Raw genomic sequence first — 21,473 nt, 5'->3', positions numbered from 1 at the left:
AAAAGTGCAACGGTTTACCTCTCTACCCTAAATAGACGCCAATATACCCGATTATTAAATTTTGAAAAAATCCAAGGGTACCCCTTTTGAACATTTTTGAGCTAACAAAAATTGTTCGTATCCTAAGATGCTATTTAATAATAGATACATAGATCTAATTTTCTTCTACCAATTCGGTTTAAGAAGCAGGTATTCCACAATTGAACAAGAATAAGTACCCGTGAACAAGTATAAATATTGTCTTATAGATTTTTTGCCAATTTTTAGATGGAATTTTTAACATTGAATTATTTAGTAGTTGACGAATAGCTTCAAGTTTATATGAGGTATTGTTTCTCGTGACATATCCCTTCATTTGAGCCTATATTAGTTCAATGGGGATAAGTCCGGAATGGTAAGGTGGTAATCGTAACACCGTAACTCCATGTTCCTTTGCTAGTTCATCTAGAGTATACTGTGTTAAAGTGTGTGTTGGTAATGATGTCGTGTAATGTTCTTAGTTAATAATTGAATTTATAATGAAAATTAAATTGTTGTACTATATTAATATACTAACTTTATATTATTAATATGACGTATATGACGTATGCTGTTGCTCTTAGATAGGCTCATCTCGGCCGAGGCCTAGTTCACTCTACTCCAGCGGTGCTAGGAGCAATGAGAACCGCATCTACAATAACCCTTGAGGTTCTTCTGGGTCTACTGTCTCTAGATGTGATTAAAGAGCACGAATCCATGATTACTGCTAGCGGGTAGGACAGCATGGTCCCTTACTTTGAGTTCACATAAAAGAAGAATGATCGTAATGAATGGGGAGTACCACGACACTGCTCCGTTAAAGTGGACTTGTCTGGTTTACAAATAGTTCTCGGATAAATGAGCGAGCAGGCGCTGGAGTACACGGAGGTGCGATCAGACTTGTCAGACTTGACAGACTTGTCAGACTTGAAGGCTCTGAAATCATCCAAAGTTAGCTCCAAGCTGGTTTACAAAAGCAAAAGAGTGCTAACTGTTGCTGTGTTGACCAGCGAGCAGTTATGTGTAGAGGAGAACGAACGGACCGATGTCCTTGCAAAAAAAGGCTCGTTTACTCTGCCTCTGCGACTACTAGAACGAGTCAGTCTACTTCAAGCATCTACCTGAGAAGTAAAAAATCCACCTGAAAGTGACAAAAATCTATTCCAAATGTCGTGGTGAACATAGCTCTGATAACTCAATAAATCCTTAGATACAACAATGTGTATTTTACATAGTATGTACATGTATTTATTTGAAAAATGATCTTTTTTATGTAAAAAGTTGGTAGTATTTGTACATTTAGATCTAACAAAATCCTTTTGACCATCATTAAGTGGTCAGATGATTGATTCAATATCAGAAAGTAAATTTGGAACTCTAACATCTGATTTAGAAGGACAAAATTTAGGTCCCAGTACTAAAGTTTTTTTTATTTCAAAAGGAAAATGAATAGATGTTAGATTTTTAAATCATTTTTCTTGATATTTTATCTTATTAAAAGCTTCTATTTTTAATTTATTAAACTTATTAATTTGTATTCTTTTGATTTTATGAAATTCTGTATTATATTTGATTCTCTGTCTATGATTAAATTCATTAAATGTATGGAAATTTAAGACATTATAAGCTTTGGTACGTAACTCATGTAATTGCTTTTAAAAAAAGTTAATATCAGCAAAAGTGATTTTAATTTCCAAATTAATAATATTTCTTCCAAACCTGTCACATAATCTCCGAGCATCATGGTGAATATTCCCAGTGCGATGATGTAAAAGGGAATTAACATTAACAAGGCTATTTGTAACATATTATCCAGGGAAACATCCATTAGATTTATATTTCATTTTTTCAAATTTTTTTCCAAACGAGTCAACGAGTTTAGAGATAATTTAAACATTTACTTTTTAAATACGTGATTGCTTGCGACTCTTGGCAAATTTTTTAATAGTCTTGTTAACAGTATCTACATATTTGAAAGTTTATATGGAGTTCACTGGTCCTGAAGTTGACAATTTTTAAGTCCCGAATGAGTTATAAATTGTTTGTACTGACAGAGCCTCATAGCTGGATGTTGTATGTATATATAGGGTTTAGTAATTGTTTACACAAGAATATTTTATTGTAGATTAATAGGGTGAACTCTCATCATAATAGTTAATAGTTTTTTTAGCGACAAATAATCAAAAATTTGGCTGTATTGCTATATGGTATTATGAATATTATTTTTATAATAGTATTGAGTTGATTTTTTTGTTTTTAAGATTCGTGTGTAGGGGAGGACGGGGTAATGCCGTGATACGGGGCAATTCGGTCACCGAGTATTTATCACAAAATATTAGTCCTGCACGCACCTGACTAACGCTGAGACATAGCTTCCGATTGAGCGTGCTTTGATCAGTACATCTATTGCCGCTTTCATGGTTAGTTCGTGCGAATATCAGTAAAACCGTTATAGTTTCATATTTCTACTTACTTCTGCCGTATTTATAACTCGAGGTAAGTGTGATAATAAGGTTCTTAACTGGTTTGTTGAATATGTCCTTTAATAATATGATACCCTAGATACTTTTCGGTGAGATTGCTTTTAAATGTTTGGTTATTGTTTGTAGTATGTAGTGATATATCCACCATGTTGTTCTCGAGGGGTAATTCCGTTACTTTACTTCAGGTTAATGCCGCCATGACGGTGTTGCCTCGTATTTTCTTATTGAAATGAAAGGTTAACAACGCATTTTTTTTTGTGATTTTCAGATGGTACGGTTACGTAAAAGAACAACAGAAAAGGCTATGTGGAAGGAGGAAAACCTAAAAAATGCTATTGAAGCAGTTCGCCAAAATGCTGTCTCGTAAAAAAAGCAGCTACAATGTTTGGCATACCCCGAACAACATTAAGGGATAGGCTAAAGGCAAACGATGGTAGTAAGCCGAGATTGGGTTGGAAGTGCGTTTTTTCTGTAGAGCAAGAACAAAACTTAGCAGAGCATGTGGCTAGCCTATCAAAACTATTTTATGGCATCACTACAAATGAACTAAGGCGACTGGCTTTCGAATTGCCGGAAAAACATCACATCAAACACAACTTTAGCAAATAGACCATTTAATAAAGACGAAGTTGATTTGTTTTACAACAATTTAGACACTGTAATGACTAAGTATAACTTTCCACCGAACCGTATCCATAATATGGATGAAACTGGAATTTCCACAGTACAAAAACCGGGAAAAATTCTTTCACCAAGAGGACAGAAGCAAGTGGGAGGAGTTACGAGTTGGGAGAGTGGCAAGAATATCACTGTAGTGTGTGCCATGAGCGCTTCAGGAATATATACGCCCCCAATGTTTATTTATCCAAGGAAACAGATGTCACCTTTGTTGCAGCGAGGAGGACCTCCTGGAGCCATTTATAGATGTTCACACAATGGGTAGTCCAAGATTTATTTTAAGATTGGCTGAAACATTTCCAGAGAACCACTGTCAAGTGAAGAGGACCCTGTCATTCTGTTAATGGATAATCATGAAACCCATATTTCTTTGCCATGTTATGACTTTTGCCGTTTAAACCACATTCACGTTGTGTCGCTTCCACCCCATTCCTCGCACACCCCTTAGATGTATTTTTCTACGGGCCTCTTAAGAATGCGTTCAATAAGGAGTGTGATAATTTTATGAAAACAAATTTACATCAAAAAATCACTTTATACGATATTGCTCCGATATTCAGCAAAGCTTACTTGAGGATTGCTACCGTTAAAAAGGCAGTGGCAGGATTTAAAGCATGTGGAATTTTTCCGTTTCAACCAGATAAGATAAATTCAGTGAAGAAGATTTTGCTCCTGCTCATTCAGTCATAGAAGAAATAATTGTTGAGGACAAGGAGGAAAATTCTGAAAAACTCAATGATACCTCTACTAATGAGGCACCTATTAATGAAAATCCTCCTGAAAGTCCTGCTACTGCTACTGCTATCGAGATTATTAATTGTAGTCAACCGGGGACATCCTAAACAAAAAGGTCAGGATAGAAAGCATTCTATTCAGTCCTGACTTCGACACCAATAAAAGATATCCTGCAAGATGATAAAGAAAAAAGGGAGTTGAAGCAAAAAGCGAAAGCAATGAAACAAAATTTTACAGATTGCGAAAATAACAAATATATTGAAAAAAAATTGAAACAAAACACAAGGACGTTTATATCTGAAGACGAGCTTTCTAAGAATAAAAAAAACAAAGAAAATGAAGAAAACTATCAGACCAAAATTCGATTTTGATGAAACATCGTCAGAAGATTTTGATGATGACAAACTTTGTGATGATGATTCAAATGATATCACCCTACCCACTGTGTTTGCTGATGAGGAGAAATGTATAATTTGTGGAGAATTTGGAGACACTGAACTTTGGTATCGCTGTACACTTTGCTCGAAATTGGCTCATTCTCAATGTAGTAGAAAAGACAGTGCCAAAAATTATGTTTGTGACTTCTGTGAATAGAATAGTAGGTTTTTTTAGATTATGTTTTCATTTATCATCCATTATACTGTTATTCTTTATGTTTCCCAATAAAATTTCAATAAAGATATTTGCTTAGAACATGTTTTATAGAGAAGTCTTATCCATCATTTCAGTTCAGTAGATGGCGCCATTACTGCCTAGGCCTGGGTCAATGCCGTCCGTTACACAAAAAAGTGTTGCGTTTATTGTCGCTTAATCAAGGCGAATGAAAAATTTCTGAAAACTAATTTAAGTTAAAAACTTAGTTCTTAGATCGCTAGCATAGTTACATATTTCTTTCATCTCAAGATTAAGTCACAGAAAATGATGATCTCTTAAGATTACGCCATTACCTCGCCCTAGCCTACTATTTTTTTATCTTTAATTTTATTTGCCATATATATATATATATATATATATATATATATATATATATATATATATATATACATATATATATATATATATATATATATATATATATATATATATATATATATATATATATATATGTTGTATTTGTTGATTGATTTCATCTGTATTTGTCACGGTTTTCATTTTATGATGTCTGTAGCTAATTAAAAAATAATATTTATTATTCCACTTTCTGAACACATAAAATTTGAAGATATCATTATAATTTGTAATGATTATATTGATTATATAACCTATCGTTATTATTTTCAAAATTATGAAGCAAAGAATTCTTTGATAAAGATTATATTCTAATTTAATTTCTCTATTATTTAAAGGTCACGTGTTTGCGAGAAGTTTCGTACGGCTGCTGTGCTGGATGGAAATGAAATTAACAGAGTGTAAGTATTCACATAAATCCACATTATAAACCTTATAAAGCAAGCATAAAACCTCATAACCACAACATTCTTGGAACAAATTTTAAAATACACTATTTTGATGTGTTTTAAAATCGTGTTCATTAACTTTAATAGTCCCACTGAACAATTACAGATATTAAATGGTACAAAAAAACAACAAACACTATGATAAAAGTTACATTCGGTTGTAAACTTTTTAAATTGTGTAATGAACAAGTGGTTTTATAATTTTCTTTTTATTCGTAATGGACCATACCCAATTTTAAACGTAAGCAACCCCTCTGCCTATATTCGTGTTGTGTATCATTACCACACCTTATACTAGGCTCTTGTCTAAGCGGACCCTAAACGTAGTAACATATTTGTTCAACTATAACTTATAGTATAGTTAAACTTATAAACTTATAAACTTATAAACTTATAAACTTATAAACTTATAAACTTATAAACTTATAAACTTATAAACTTATAAACTTATAAACTTATAAACTTATAAACTTATAAACTTATAAACTTATAAACTTATAAACTTATAAACTTATAAACTTATAAACTTATAAACTTATAAACTTATAAACTTATAAACTTATAAACTTATAAACTTATAAACTTATAAACTTATAAACTTATAGTTTGTACAGTCAAGTATGGTATTCGCTGTGCGCAAGTACTTGGAGGGGATACAAGAAACGATCGTGCACGTGAAGCATCGAAACTAAGGTTGAATCTATCAGCAACATTTCTGAATGATTCTGCCTTATTCCCAATAAACCAAAGGGACACTATAATAAACTTTAAAGGAGTTATTTTTTCTGAACCGCCTTCTTGTTCACTGTAGTATTAGGATGAAGCAAATCGTTCAGTCAATTCGTTGGATAATCTTTGGCTCATCCTAAAATACTCGAAATACAGCTCATTGTCAAATTGTGGTACAATGGTTTCAAAGTACCCAACGTTTTTGGAAACTTCGACAAGTTCCAGTAGGTTCTTCAAATCATCATCACTGGAACTGTAATGGTCAGACATCTTGTATCGTATAACAAACTTTATTCGAATCACCTGTTCCTGTTTGGATTTGGTTTAAAGCTTAAAGCACAGAGCACAGAAAAATGTTTTTAAGTATTTTGAAATTCCTATTGCGCATGTACTAACTCTAAGTTCTCTTCAGATTCCAAGTACCGATTGAACTGGTTCTGAAGTAACTACGGACTAAGTTACCGCGAACGACAAGATTCCGTACTAGCAGTCCCTATCAGTTCAGAACTTGATCACCGCGAACGCTCTTTTTTACACTGCGCATGCCAAATAATTCTGAACTAGTCCAGTACTCGTACCGCAAATGAAACTTTTAGCACATTTCCTCAGTATTGTCATTGAAGAAAATAGGATTTCGCAAATGTATTATAAATTGTAAAAATTCAACAAGAAATAGTCAATCCAAGTTCTATTCGTTTCCAAATTATACGCAAAAATTAGTGCAAAGAGAAAAGTGGATTTCTAATATAAATAAAATAATGATTGTATTACATAAACAAGTTTAAGTAATTTTATTTGCAGTTTATATACATGACACTAGGTGTCGCTCTCCCGAACTTGCAGTTTCCATAGTTGCAAGTTGGTCCTGTACACAATTTATTTTGCTATAAAAAATGTATTTGCAACATGTTGTGTATAAACAAAGTTTGAACGTGTAAGGATAAATACTACATATAATTGTTGAAAAAATAAATCGAAGGTTTACGTGTAATGATTACGAAGTAATCGAAGGCATACGCGTAAGTGTATGGTGACAAGATACGTGCAATCGTGAAAATATTATATTGTTCTAGTATCCTATCACAAAATATGTTATACTTATATTATAAGAAAATGTGCGACCGTTATAATTATAGACCAGCTGACAAAAAAAAAAGAAAACAATTGTGGTCAAAAGAGTGATATCAAAAAAGGAGTCAGTTTTCGTATTTGAGTTTGTTAGACAGATAAAGGGTTTTAGAAACACCTCATTTAAAAAATTATTTACGTATGGATGATCATCAATTTAGATTTATTTTGGAATCAATCGAATACCGAATCACAAAACAAAATACTATAATGAGACAGCGATCACTGCTGAGGAAAGATTAACAGTTGCGCTACGTTTTCTTGCAACACGAAGATCTTACGAGGATTTAAAATTTAGCTATGCTATATCTCCCCAGTCGTTAAGAATAATTATTCTGTAAACATGTCGAGCAATTTACCAGTCACTGAAAAGTGAATATTTACAGGTAATTTTCAAAGATACTATATTGGTTGTATTTATTGCAAATGATAAGAAAATAAAGTAGACTATAATTAAGATAAACAAACGAAAAAAATATAATTAAAATAAATGGGTATCGTGTTCACTTGGCAGAGTTGTAATTTCATAACCATGAGTGACAGAGCGTGGTCTAATATAAATATTAGAACTATCTTCACTTGCAAGAGTTGTAGCTGAACAAGGTGGTTGTGCAGTATAACGATGAAGTGAGTTCAAACAAATTCCCTGTCTGCATAAAAGTGCTAAGTTCTGTGGTTGCGTCTATAGTAATTTAATTAAATTCTCCAAAAAACAAAGTTCCGTCAATAATTTTTTTGCCATGGTTTGCTGTAGCCATAGATCTTAACTGATGCGCGGTGATGGTGTTTCCAAATGCAGTTTACTCGTCATTAACTTGGTTCATCATTTCTCAGGTCCTATGCAAAAACGAAACTTGTTTCTTCGATTCTATTTTTCTTTTTTTTGTCATTGATGTTTGCTATGGCTTTTGAACAACATCTTAAAAGATTTTTTTTTCAGTTTCCAGCATGCCAATAATAGTGAATTACAACTATATATAAATTTTCAACAATCCTGGAATTTTCCTGGAACTTTTACGGAACATTAGATGGAAAACACATACAAATTGTTCCGCAACCTGGGTGCGGTAGTTATTTCTTTAATTATAAAGAACTTCACAGCATTGTCATGTTAGCCATAGACAATGCTTATTATGAATTTATTATGGTACATATAGCAACAAACGGCAGAGTGTCTGATGGTGGTGTTATGGAAAACACTGCATTTAACAGAAAACTACGATCAGTCCAACTCAGTTTTCCAACTGTACAACTATTACTTGAATGCAGCGATAAAACTCAGATTCCGTATCTCATTGTGGCAGAATATGCTTTTTTCTTGTCAACCAACATAGTGAAACCTTTTTCTACAAACAATTTAAGAACTCATTTTTAATTATCGTCTAAGCTGTGCAAGGAGAATAATAGAAAATCCATTTCAAAAATAAACTACAAGTTTTCGAATTTTTCGTACATCATTGAAGACATCGTTTTAGCATCTTGCATTTTGCATAATTTTTTACGTAGAAATTCCAGACAAAGGTATACTAAAGTTCAAAGTTTAGTACACCTTTGTCTGGAATTTCTACGTAAAAATTATGCAAAATGCAAGATGCTAAAACGATATTCAAGATATAATGATATAGTGTCAAATATTAATAAAAAAATAATTACATAATTATTATACAATATTTTCTATTCTTGACTTATGTCTGAAATTGGAAATTTTATTAGTCTTTTCAATTCCAGAATTGAAGAAATGTACCCGTCGAAACTTTAAGCTCGTAGATATTTGACCTTACCTGAATGACAATGTCTTCATCATCCTTTGAATGTTCCGTTAGTTTCTCAAACACGTTCATATTATCCTCACCATATTTAGGCATTTCTTGATATTGATTTATATCATCATCAATCTGTATGCGTCCACTGCTGGACATAGGTCTCCCTCAGCTCTGTCCATATGTATCTGTGTTGTGCGGCTTGCATCTAGTTTTTGCTAACACGCTTCAGGTCGGCAGTCCATCTGGTTGGTGGCGTCCTCTGCTCCGTATTGCTTTTTGTCTTGGTCTCCACTCGACAATACGTTTTGTTCATCGGTTGTTTGATAATCTGGCGACTTGTCCTTCCCAATTTCATTTTAGTGACACGATTATTTGGCTTCGATTGTTTTTGTTCTTATTCACTACCTTTTTTGTGAGTGTTAATGTTTCCGCACCATAAGTGAGTACAGGTAACACACGTTGGTGAAAGATTTTTCTTTTAAGGCATATGGGTAGATCCGATTTAAATACATAGTTTAATTTATCAAACGCTACCCAGGCTAATCCTATGCGACGTTGGAGCTTACATGTCTGGTTATCTCTGCCCAACCGAATTTCATGTCCTAAGTACTTATACCTGACAGAAGCAGAAACAAGACCTGACACAGAGAGAACAAAAAGGATGTTAGAAACAGCAGAGATGAAAACACTCAGAAAAATTGATGGTAAGACACTATGGGACAGAGCTAGAAGTACAGATATACGACATAGATGCAAGGTGGAGAACATCAAAAACTGGGTAAGAAATAGAAGAGTAGAATGGAACGATCATATAAGCCGAATGACAACAAATAGAGTAGTAAAGACGGCAAGAGACGGTTCCCCAATAGGAAGACGATCAGTAGGAAGACCACGCAAACGATGGAATGACAACTTACTGGAGGCACATTGAAAAACAGACAGAGTCATGTCTATATAACAAGAAGAAGAAGAAGGAGAAGAAGTACTTATACGATGCAGTCTGCACGATATCCCTTCCATCAACAGCAATATTTCGATTCAGCATCAGGTAAGTCATTATTTGCGTCTTGATGATATTAATCTTTAGCCCGACCTCCAAAGAAGCGTGATATAATTTTTCAAACATTGTTATTGAATCATCCATATGATCGGCTTTAACAACGATGTCATCTGCAAATCTCAAACGACTGAGCTTCTTTCCATTTATGTTGATACCATGCCTGTTCAGGTCTGCTTTTTTACAAGTATATTCTAAAAGCATCGTGAATAGCTTTGGAGAGACGGTGTCTCCATGTCGTACTCCTCGCTGTATACAGAATTTATTTGTTTCTTGTTCAGATAGTCTTACGCTAGCTGTGACATTTTGGTAGATATATTTGATCATGTTAGTGTAGCGATGGTCTATTTTTTTAAAATTGCTGATGGCTTATGGTATCGAATGCTTTCTCGTAGTCCATTAACCATAGTACAATTGTTTATTTGTAATTTTTTGATAAGGAAAAAGCTTTTGACGAATTCAAACATCAAAAACTAATAAAACCTTTTCAAGGAAAACCCTGAATTCAAATGATACTAACATATTGCATGATCTCTACTGGAATTAAAACGCCTTTGTTAAAATAGAAAAGGAACATACTGCAACTACAAACAGTTAGTGACGTAGGACAGGGTTGTATACTCTCACTATTATTTTCTTCTCAACATTTATACTCGAAGAAATTTTTGTACGAGCTCTGGATATAATGGGGGGTATAAAAGTCAATGAAAAAATTGATAACATCGATACGCCGACGAAATAGTGTTCTTTACTGGAAGTGAACAAGAACTACATACTCTGTTAAAGCAAAGTAGTGAGGAATGGTGAACAATAAGATTTTAATGGTAAAACAAAGAAAAATAAATCATGGTAATTTTGAAAAACAAGAGAAATTATAAATATATTAGTAAACATTGAACAAGTTACAGTAAACTCCCTCTATAACGAGAACTGAAATGGCAGAATAATTACCTCGTTATAAGCCGATCTCGTTATATCAGAGAACAATAATATTACTGTGCACACATATGGATATGTAGTTTTCTAAAACATTAACTTTCTATAGTGAAGCCATTCGGAGCAATATAAGATGCAAATACATATTGTTTGAATAGCGTTTTTGAAAAAAAGTTGTTTACTTTTATTGTCAATGAAATACAATGAAAGAGTTTTTTTTTATTGTCAATGATATAGGTTAAAACAAAAAAGCTGTACTTGAATTTTTCCCAACTACATAATGTATAAAGCCCATTTTCAAGGATAACATAAACTACATATTGCTTCTGCAATTGGAAGAATTCTCTCATTTTTGACTGCTTTAAATTGTTCAGTATTATTCTATCTATCATATTTTCTAAATATGTGAAACAGTTGTATTTATTGTAAAGAAATTTATTGAGGGCGGCAGTTATTGAGTTATATTTATTGCGGGGCCGTTTAAAAAGGTATTTATTTATAGCCACGTCCGGGCCAAAAACGTAAAAAAACACGTTTTTCAATTTTATTTTCTCTCGTTATAACCAAATTTGCCTTGCTATAGAGGATGATAGTTTAATAGAAATTTTACGGGACATCTAATGTACCTCGTTATAAGCGAAACCTCGTAATAACCGTGTTCGTTATAGAGGGAGTATACTGTATATAGACTGTTGGATACATAAGACGTTAGATGTAGAACAAGAAATCTGATGTAGAACAAAACAGCGGTATGGAATTGGACCGTAAAAATCAGCTCGCTAAGGCGCGCGGCGTTTAGAGACCTTTGAGATGTAATATTTCACATAAAAATTCTCATAGACTGACTATGCTCTAAATGATGGAATTTTAAGGCGTATAAATAACGATCATGAACTCATATAATTTATCAAAAAACGAAAAAAACATCTTACCTTAAATATATATTTAAACAAGACAGATATAACTTCCGTCAGCTTGTAATGTAGGACAAGATATAAGACAGAGTGGTTATGGCAGAAGACAATGGACCTGGCTACTTAACATTAAAGAATGTACCTAATTAGACTTTCAAAAACTAAAAAACTAATAACAGCTAAAAATAAAGAAAAAAAAATGTTATTATCAGGAGATATCACCTTAAAAAAAAGTAAATAAATAATGCGAACATTAGTTTTTTCCAACTCGCCCACAATCTAATCGCCGCTTTAATTGCTTTTTTAAAACTTTTATGTGACAATATGATCATATGAATAAAACATTACTATTGAACAAATAAGCAAGGCGAATAATTAGTTTTGTTACGAGCAAATAAAATTTTAATAAGTTTTAAAAACACTCATTTAGCGCCTTTATTATTTAAAAGTCACGTGTTTGCCAGGAGTTTCAGCTGCTCTGCTGGATCGAAATGAAATTAACTGAGTGTAAATATTCATATAAATCCACATAATAAACATAAGTAAATATTTTATTCATAAGTACACTGATACTGTGATGATCATTTTATATGCATAGTTATACGGCTTTTGTATAATCTCATTTGCATTTTGACATGTGCCGTCCGTTGGTGAATATATATGCGAAAATTTTCTATGTAAAATGTATAATAATTTAAACTAAAGAAAATTGAAGAGTGGTCGAGCTAAGTGATCTAGGTACCAAAATTAAAATTTGCCAGAAATAAAAAAAAAACTTGAACATGCAAAAAAATAAAACAAATATATAATTCTTTATCGAAATTCCACTTTATTAACAAGTACGGAATTAACATATATCAAATTTTTAGTGTTAATACACTGAAGAAACTTAGTAATTTACAATAAATAAAGAAAAAATGGAAATGATCTAAGTCCACAGAAATGATATATGATTAAAAATCTAAAATAGAGGTGAAAAATGTGTATTTTCCTAGTTACTGAATTCTAGCATGGCGCGGAGGTCTTTTTTCTTACTTTCGTTTATTTGCCGAATTGAAGAGCTCCGTTGACTTTAACTTTTGGACATTGACACCTTTTTTCAATACACGACACTTCTCCCACCCCATTAAGTAGCTGAAACTTTTCTTGTGCAATACTGTTCCTGGATCTTCTTTCATCATACGTTACCACGATCCTTGAGTAATGTCAAATTTAGATGTATCTATACATTTTGATGATATTTTATCGAAATCAAAAAAAAGTACATTCTTCCATATCTAACACTTTTAATGCTTGAAAGGTCTAGCATCAGCAATTATGGCTTTTACATCGTTTACTGTTTGAAGCTTGGAACGTTTTGCACATTTCTCGATAAGAGAATCTCTATTTGAAGATGAAAAGTTATGACCGAAAACTAAAAATTGATGATCGATGATATCAAAATGTCCCTTGGCTACCAAAGAAAATATATAAAAAAATATACATTCGGTTTTTATTTGCCCTGCACAGTTGTCGCTCCATATACTTAGTTTTCGCTTATAGATTGATGAAAGCTGCCTGTGTTCAAGGCTTGTACAAGTCATGATGCCATTTGGTTCCCACCACGATCCGACTGTCCTTCATGCCAGATGCACATTATCCCATCTGACGTATCTTATACGTATATTCCAAAATTGTAGCATGACAATTGGCGTCTGTAGTACATACTACTATGAGTCAATTTAGGAAGCGAAACTACTTTTTGTAGATCCATGGTAAGGGTAAAGGTATCGTTATCTGAAAGAGTACTTCTCGTACTGTCTTCTTGAATAACATTAAGAGCTTTACCTGTTTTTCTATGATGTTATTCCAACTCAGTTTTAGCTTTTCTGGATACATTACGGCCTTTGTCCTTGCATCTTAAAAAAAGGAAATCACAAGTCTTGCAGATGTTAACTCTAGGTCTTCTAAAAGAAAGATTCGGAAAATCCTTCGTAAAAGCTGTCCTATAAAATTTGTATGTTGTGGTACAGTTAGGATGTTTTATTTTTAAAAGCGTTGAACAGCTTATTAACATTGAGGTCCAGACTGCGACTGAGATATTCTTTTTCACTTTTTGATCCGCTGTAGTGGTTCTGGCCCCTCAGGAGGCTATTTATGTGATCCTAACAAGCGTAGTAATCTTTTGCGAACTTATAGCAAATATTTGCAAAACTGCAAAAGCTACGGTACACTGTCGTCTACTTTCTGATGAATCATCATAACTACCATGGCGGCGACGTTGAACTGGTAAAACTTGCTATAGTCCCATGAGATAGCTGAATTGCTCGTTGAGTTCAAAACCATGATTGAAGTCGAAAAGCTTAATCTTCATATCAACCACGTCCCTACAGCTAAATTTACATTTGCATGTGATCTAAAATAGAAAAGTTTCATGATAATATCATATCAACAAAGCCAAAGTAACAATAAAAAGAGTTTTAGGTTGTAATATCGCATAGCAATGGTAGCTATTCACAAGTTAGACTATCGAACGGCCTAAAATTTCAAGCGAAATATCTGTTAAAAATCCCTTACTAACCTCATATTTTGGAACGGCGTTTCCAGGTTTTTGCAGCTTACATTTTTGTGTAACACATTCAATCTAGCTTCACCCTGTTTTTTCCTTATTGATTTCGTATTCTTTTTGTCGCCAAACGCACTAAAATCCATTTAAAACGCAAATACGTATACAATAATAATCGATTCTATTGACAACACGTCAATCTATATCCTGGCACTTACAGATCAATTAGAAAAGTACATGATGCCGGACTTACAGGCGGCTCCATCTTTGGGCTTCGTTTGCAACCACTAGAGTGAAATAGGTAAAAGAAATAAAATAAGACTTACAATCAATTTAATTTTACTACCAAAACGACCGGTTTCGCTTTCTACACTTTGCAAAGCATCTTCAGGTCAAACGGTACAAAGTACATTAAATGCTGAAATTATAAAAAGCCCATATTAGGGTGCTGTCTTATAAAGATAAAGATAAAAATTTATCTTGATGGATAAATTCATCGTTGGTAGATGGATTAGAAAGAAGAGTAGATATTGTTTACATTCAAGAGATTCAAAAGACAAAGAATGAAAGAACTAGGTGAAGAATATAAATTGTCGTGTGTAGGGAGAAATAACACTAGGAATGGGGTTGGTACAATCGAAAATAAGATACGTGAATGTAAGGGGACTGCAAGGCAACGGTTAGTGAGACTGTGAGCCAACAACGTAAATTGCTTGTGCTGAACATCGAAGTAAGAAGCGAAACGAAACCAAAATATCAGAGAGGATGACAACAAATCAAGTGGTGAAGGATAAAAGATGAGAAAGAAGGTTTATTTAGAAAAAAATTGATATGGATTACTACGAATTCGTTTCTTTCAAATGCCGAAAATTGCGTTTCCTTAATTGTTATAAACAAACTAGCAGTGTTTAAAAAAAAAAACTAACTTTGCCCCAAATTATCGCAGAACAACTTTTTTTTAATTCGTGTAAAAATGTCAGCTTTTCGAATATGAAAAAGATTTTATCTATGATCAATAGTATTTAAAAGTTATTCTAAATGTTTATAAATAAAAAAAAGCACCGTAATCTTGTGAAAGGATTTTGCATTGTAAAAAATTATTTTTTTCAATTTTTTTGATGTATATTGATAGTTTAAACTCTAAAACTTTCATTTGCTATGCGTAGAATTACTATATCTTCATTCTTTTCTAACTAATGTTAGTGCAAAAAAAGGTCTCTGGGATAAACAAATAGAATAGCTTTTAAACTAATTAATGGATCGATCTGAAATTTGGAGGGTTTTTTAAGGACCACAGTACTCAACTTTGGACAAAATAACAAATGCTTAGGTTAAATTTTACAATAGTTATAAACAAATAACGCTCTTGCCTTATTTTGCAGTTTTTGAAGAAACAAATTAATTTTACAACTTTTAGAAATCGCCATTTAACAGCTTTTTTATGTTTTAAGATAAAGTTTTGTAATTTTTCCTTTTAAATATTAAGATTTTCAATAATAAGCAAAAAATCGAAAAAATGCCATTTTTTACATTAAATTGTTAATATAGTAGGTCCCTCTATAACGAGAACTGAAATGGCAGATTAATTACCTCGTTATAAGCCAATCTCGTTATATTAAATAACAATAATATTGTGCATACATATGAATATGCAGTTTTCTAAAACATTAACTTCCTATCGTGAAGCCATTCGGAGCAATATAAGATGCTAAATATTGTTTGAATGGCGTTTTTGAAAAAAAGTTGTTTACTTTTATTGTAAATGAAATACATTAAAACAAAAAAGAGTTGTTTATTTTTATTGTCAATGATATACGTTAAAACAAAAAATCTGTATTCTGTAAATCTATATAAAGCGTATTTTCAAGGATAAGATAAGCTATTGCTTCTACAATTGGAAGGTCTGTCATTTTTGACTGCTTTAAATCGTCCAGTATCATTCTATCTGTCATATTTTCTAAAGACGTGAAACAGTTGTATGCTTCTTCATTTTCGTTTTGTCTTTGGCTTCTTACAACATTCTTGGAGTTTCTTACAACGTTTAAAGCACTTTCCACATCGTGTCTATTAGGACCTTCTTATTATTAGGTGCGAATGGTCAAACCCCTATACTGACACTTGCGAATCATAAATTGTAAATTTCTGACAACACAATATCGGTCGGTAGATTAAACAAAAGAAGTTTATTGTGGGCGACAGTTAAAAAAGGTACTAATTTAGGTATAGCTATGGCCGGGTCAAAAACGTAAAAAAACATGTTTTTTGATCTGATTTTCTCTCGTTGTAACCAAATTTGCCTCGCTATAGAAATATAGTTCAATAGAAATTTCACGGGACATCTAATGTACCTCGTTATAAGCGAAACCTCGTAATAATTGTGTTAGTAGAGGGTAGTTGTGTGTAGAGGGAGTATACTGTTATATTTTTATTAATCTAATTTATTGTCTTTATTTATTATCAAAGTTTCTACATTTATAACACTTACAAGTTTAAAGTCTTTATTTGTACAATATAACTTATTTATTTCACACTAATAATTATATAATTTATTTACATTTATTACAATACGCGCGTTACATTTTAAAAACTCGACGCGATATTATTTTTCAGACTAACTGTTTTCAACAAAATTCCCTCTTTAAATATAAAATGGCGTTAATCGAGAATTCCGGCGATTCCCTTCGACTAGACGAGAAGGTCACTCGGACTGGTCTTTCAACTGAGCGGCGAACTTACTAGAATTCGGTCGGCGCCATTGCTGAATGATCTCGAACGCCATGGAACTGGTTTTAGCGTAAGGGTCCCTTGGATATTGCCTACTAGAAAAATATTTATTAGAAAAACATGTTTACAGTTTTGAGTCATAATATGCGTCATTATTTATCGTAACAATACTATAATTAAAAAAAGACGCCCAAATTTGGATACATAAATGCGGAAAACATATAGATTGTCTTTATATAAACCTATAATACCTAAAAAGATTGTCAGATATGTGGATTAGTCCCGAAAAGGGTATCTTTTTGCTTATTTCCCTGCAGTAGAATGGTTTATATACTATCTTAGAATTTATCATATTACATTATTAACCGAAACGTCAGTATGATATTTTGGCAAATTTTCAGTCTTCATAACATTAGGAACCTAAATATTGAAACAATCCTTATTTATTATTAAGAATAATCCCCTAGTTATTTACATGCTTTATAGTAATTAGAACATATATAAAAATCGGGTATAAATTTTATGGTAAACAAAAAACATATGTCCCATACGCTAATTGTTGTTTACACTAGAGTAACTAATTTCTGTATTTTAATCTCGCATTGTTAGCTGTTATTTCTTTTATGAAAATATCGACCTATTTTGCTATAAAAGTTTGCTACTCTCCATGTGAACGTATTAAACAACTTCCTTTTTTTACACAGACCCTTAAGAAAAGACGCTGACACAACACTTTGATTCATTACGGAACTTTGAGGGTGCTGAATATTATTTTTTCTTTGAAGCGAGGGTCTGAGCTTTCTTAGTATTTAGGCCTTGTACAGTCACTAACAAAGATATTGCGTGCGGTCTTTTGTTGTAATATGTTAACAATTGGTCATAAGTTATGTAGTAGTTACATTTTTTATCAGATATTCTAAATAACCAGATTTTATTCAAGTAAAAGAAAATGTGGGACTAAGGAGAGAGTTTAGAAATATATTGTAATACTTTGTAATCCTTTTCCACCCACCGTTTGTATTTAATTTCTTCACTTAATAATTTTTTCACTTAATTCAATAACATTGAATTTTTTCATCTTCTTCTTTCTATTTTTAAAATTTTCAATTTAATATTAATTCACGAAGTTGTATGTATTTCTTCCTGGAGAGGTTGGTGGTTGAAGGCAAGGTAGATAGTAAAAGAACCTGAGGAAGATCGCCCCTCTGACGGTCAGACCAAATAAAGTGCGCTACCGGTTACTCTCTGTCTGAGGCAGCACGCCGCGCCCAGGAGAGAGAAGAATGGATAGCAAAAATTCGTCAAATACCATAACGTCACCACATCCTTACGAAGGATAAAGGATAGAGGAGGGGGATGTATTTCTCCATTATCTAATTGGTTATTCTCGCCATTCTTCATCTTCCAGATGATTTTCGTTAGAAATTACGGACACATCATTCTGGCTTTACAACCCTGCATGGATCCTAGCCTCCTCAAGAATTTTTCTCCAGTTGTCCCTATCCATCACCTTCCTTTGCCCAGTACGTATTCCCATATTTCTCATGTCTTAATCGATGTTATCAAAGAACTTTGTTCTACTTCTTCCTCTTCTTCTCTGACCTATGGGTCTATCAGGGAACATTTTCCTTGCTAACCACCTTGAACGTCCTATCTTAATATATTTTACGATATCTGGTTGCTGGTATATTCTCTAAAGTTAGAAGTTGTATCGTATTTTCCACACTTCATTGTCATTCACCGATCCATTGATTCTCCTTAGTACTTTTTTTTCAAAATATAACATGTTTTATTACTTTTTATTAGAGTCCAGGTCTCTGAACCATATGTTGGGTGCCACTGCTAGGTATATCAGTCGTAATCCATTATCGCCACTAATATGTGTAGACCAGCCATACTCACTACGCGGCCCGTGGGCCGCATGCGGCCCTCGGAGAGCGATTTTTCGCGGCTCTCAGACTGCTCGGCAGTAAAAGAAAATTTGCGAGTTATATATAAAATCCATGGGCAATAACAACAGCAAATGTAGCTCATCTTTCTATTTTTGGATACGAAGCTAGGGATTTGAAAAATGAGTTAATTGATCTTCAGAATGATACAAAGCTCATAATTATTTTTGAAGAAAAAGAGAAAGGAAAAAGCTCAGTATAAGTTTTGAGAAGTAGTTGAAAATGACAAACTTCCTAACTTAATTGACTGTGCTCAGAAAATTTTGTGTATTTTTGCATCTATATGTCTGTGAATTTACATTCAGTAAGCTGAAGTTCATAAAAAACAAGTACAGATCTAGGCTAACTAGTGAGAACATTGAAAACATTTTGAGAATTTCAGTTTCTTCCCAACCTGCTAACATAGATACCATTCTAGAGAGCTGTGAAAGATTTCGCCCGTCGACTTCAAGGAATTAACAGAATCAGGACTTGACATTCCTGGAGTCAAGTAAAAGACATTTTCCTACTTTTTACATGCAAAACAGTTTATATAATTTATAATTATATTGTTTCTACGTAACTTGTAATAAACTTATGTTATAGTCATATACTTTTCATACCACCACTTGTACTTGCGGCCCTAAGGAAAATTTCATTCAAACTATTAGGCTCTCAAAGAAATCCTGGTGAGGATCCCTGGTGTAGACTGTGCTTTTCAATAGTGTGCATGAAAACTCTCTCTTATCCTATTCTTGCATTTATGTCACCTAACACAATCTTAGTGTCATTTCAGGAACATTTATCAAGGCTTGCTCTAGGTCTTCGAAAAACTGTTCGTTTATTTCGTCTGGTTTGCCATCAGTTCAGAAATGTGCATTGATTAAACTGTAATTTCACTTTTAAGCGTAAATAGTATATTCTTTGTACATTAAAGTCAATACTAAGGTATTTTGTTCTTTAGTTTACAATAAATCCCACTCCATCTATGTGTTGACTTGCATTTCAGCTATAATACAGTACGTTAAGTTTTAAATTAGATATACACCCTATAAATGGCAACACTGCGCGCCATCAACTTTCTACGAATCTTCTTCGTTGACCCGTCGGGCCGTCGTCAATAATTTGTCATTATACAGTGGTTGTTTAAAGCGTTAACAGCGTAGATCTTTAATTTATTTTTGTAAACAACATGTCTGTTTATACCCCCACAGAAAAAGTTCAAATAGTAAAATGGTTTTATTGTAGCAATTCTGGACAAAAGTGTGTAGATTTATTTTCTGTATTTTTTTTGACAGAAGACCAATTCTTTGCGTATAGTCAATTCATATATATATAGTTCAGCTCAACAGGCCTCAAAGGCCCAAGGCTTCAACGGTTTTCTTCCAGTTCTTTCTATCTTGTGCTAAGTTTTTCCAATCTTGTACCCGCAGCGACTTCAGATCTTCTTTTGCCGACTCCAGCCATTTTCTTCGGGGGCGGCCTCTTTTTCTTTTTGTACCAGCCTCCGTGTTTATTAATTCATTGGGAACTCTTCCTTCCTTCATTCTTGCTATAGTCAATTCATACTATTGTTAAAAATTTTGAGAGTTGTTATTGCCTCAAAAATTGCAGAATATGTCACGCTCAAGAAGTTTCACCAGAAAAGTGACAGATTGGTATACTGTTCAGCCGTAGAAGGTCAAATATTTGAATCATTTCTTTTATTTCTGAATTATTTCTTATTTTATTAGGAATTATTTTTTATTTTCAATAAGAGTATATTTTTTGTTTTATCTTTTTAAAGAAAAGCTTTTATTTTTAATTCAACGATATAAAATTGTTCACATTATTGAAAACCGATACAAATGCACCGCTTTACAGGTCAGTGTATTTTTATCGAGTTTATGTACTCCGGGCATGAACCGTGCATACGCAATAAAAACAAACACAGAATTCGAATAACGGAGATGTGCATCACATCCGTTGTTATGTGCTACTAAATGATTTTCTGTCGTAGTGTCGGAGATCGGGAATTATAATTACCTTTAACGAGGCAATGTTACGGATTTTAGAGCTTTATGTGGTGTATAATATCTAGTCCAAAAGTTAACGTACTGTATATGGAATGGGTTCTCTTGTCAAGAGTGCCGGTTCCGGTCCACTGCATTTCCTCCAGTGCTAAAACATCTACGTTGTACGTGTTTACTATGTCTAGTAAATATGTGAGTGCTTTAGCTCGGTACAGGGTTCGTATATTCCATGTTCCTAATTTCAATTATATTTTTCATGTGCAAAGTCGTCGTCGTAAGTTACGTCCAGCTAATAGTTCCTGAGGTTCCGCTACTTAAGTTTTTTTACAGGAAGAGGGTGTTGGCCCTCAAGCTCAACACCTAAAA

General features: G+C 33.1%; 1 protein-coding gene across 2 annotated transcripts in view; it reads left to right on the top strand.

Moving 5' to 3' along the window:
* The window catches only part of Dgk (diacyl glycerol kinase 1), a 529,426-nt gene that overhangs the window by 9,759 nt on the left and 498,194 nt on the right, over positions 1 to 21,473 (top strand). For both annotated transcript variants that reach the window (XM_072522519.1, XM_072522517.1), the window contains exon 2: positions 5,261 to 5,323. The gene's annotated coding sequence lies outside the window, so the exon portion shown is untranslated. The remainder of the gene's footprint in view (positions 1 to 5,260; positions 5,324 to 21,473) is intronic.

The sequence above is a fragment of the Diabrotica undecimpunctata genome, chromosome 2 (genome assembly GCF_040954645.1).
Source record: "Diabrotica undecimpunctata isolate CICGRU chromosome 2, icDiaUnde3, whole genome shotgun sequence".
Lineage (NCBI taxonomy): Eukaryota > Metazoa > Arthropoda > Insecta > Coleoptera > Chrysomelidae > Diabrotica > Diabrotica undecimpunctata.
The sequence above is the reverse complement of the archived record's forward strand: the minus strand, read 5'-3'. Positions and strand labels throughout refer to the sequence as shown.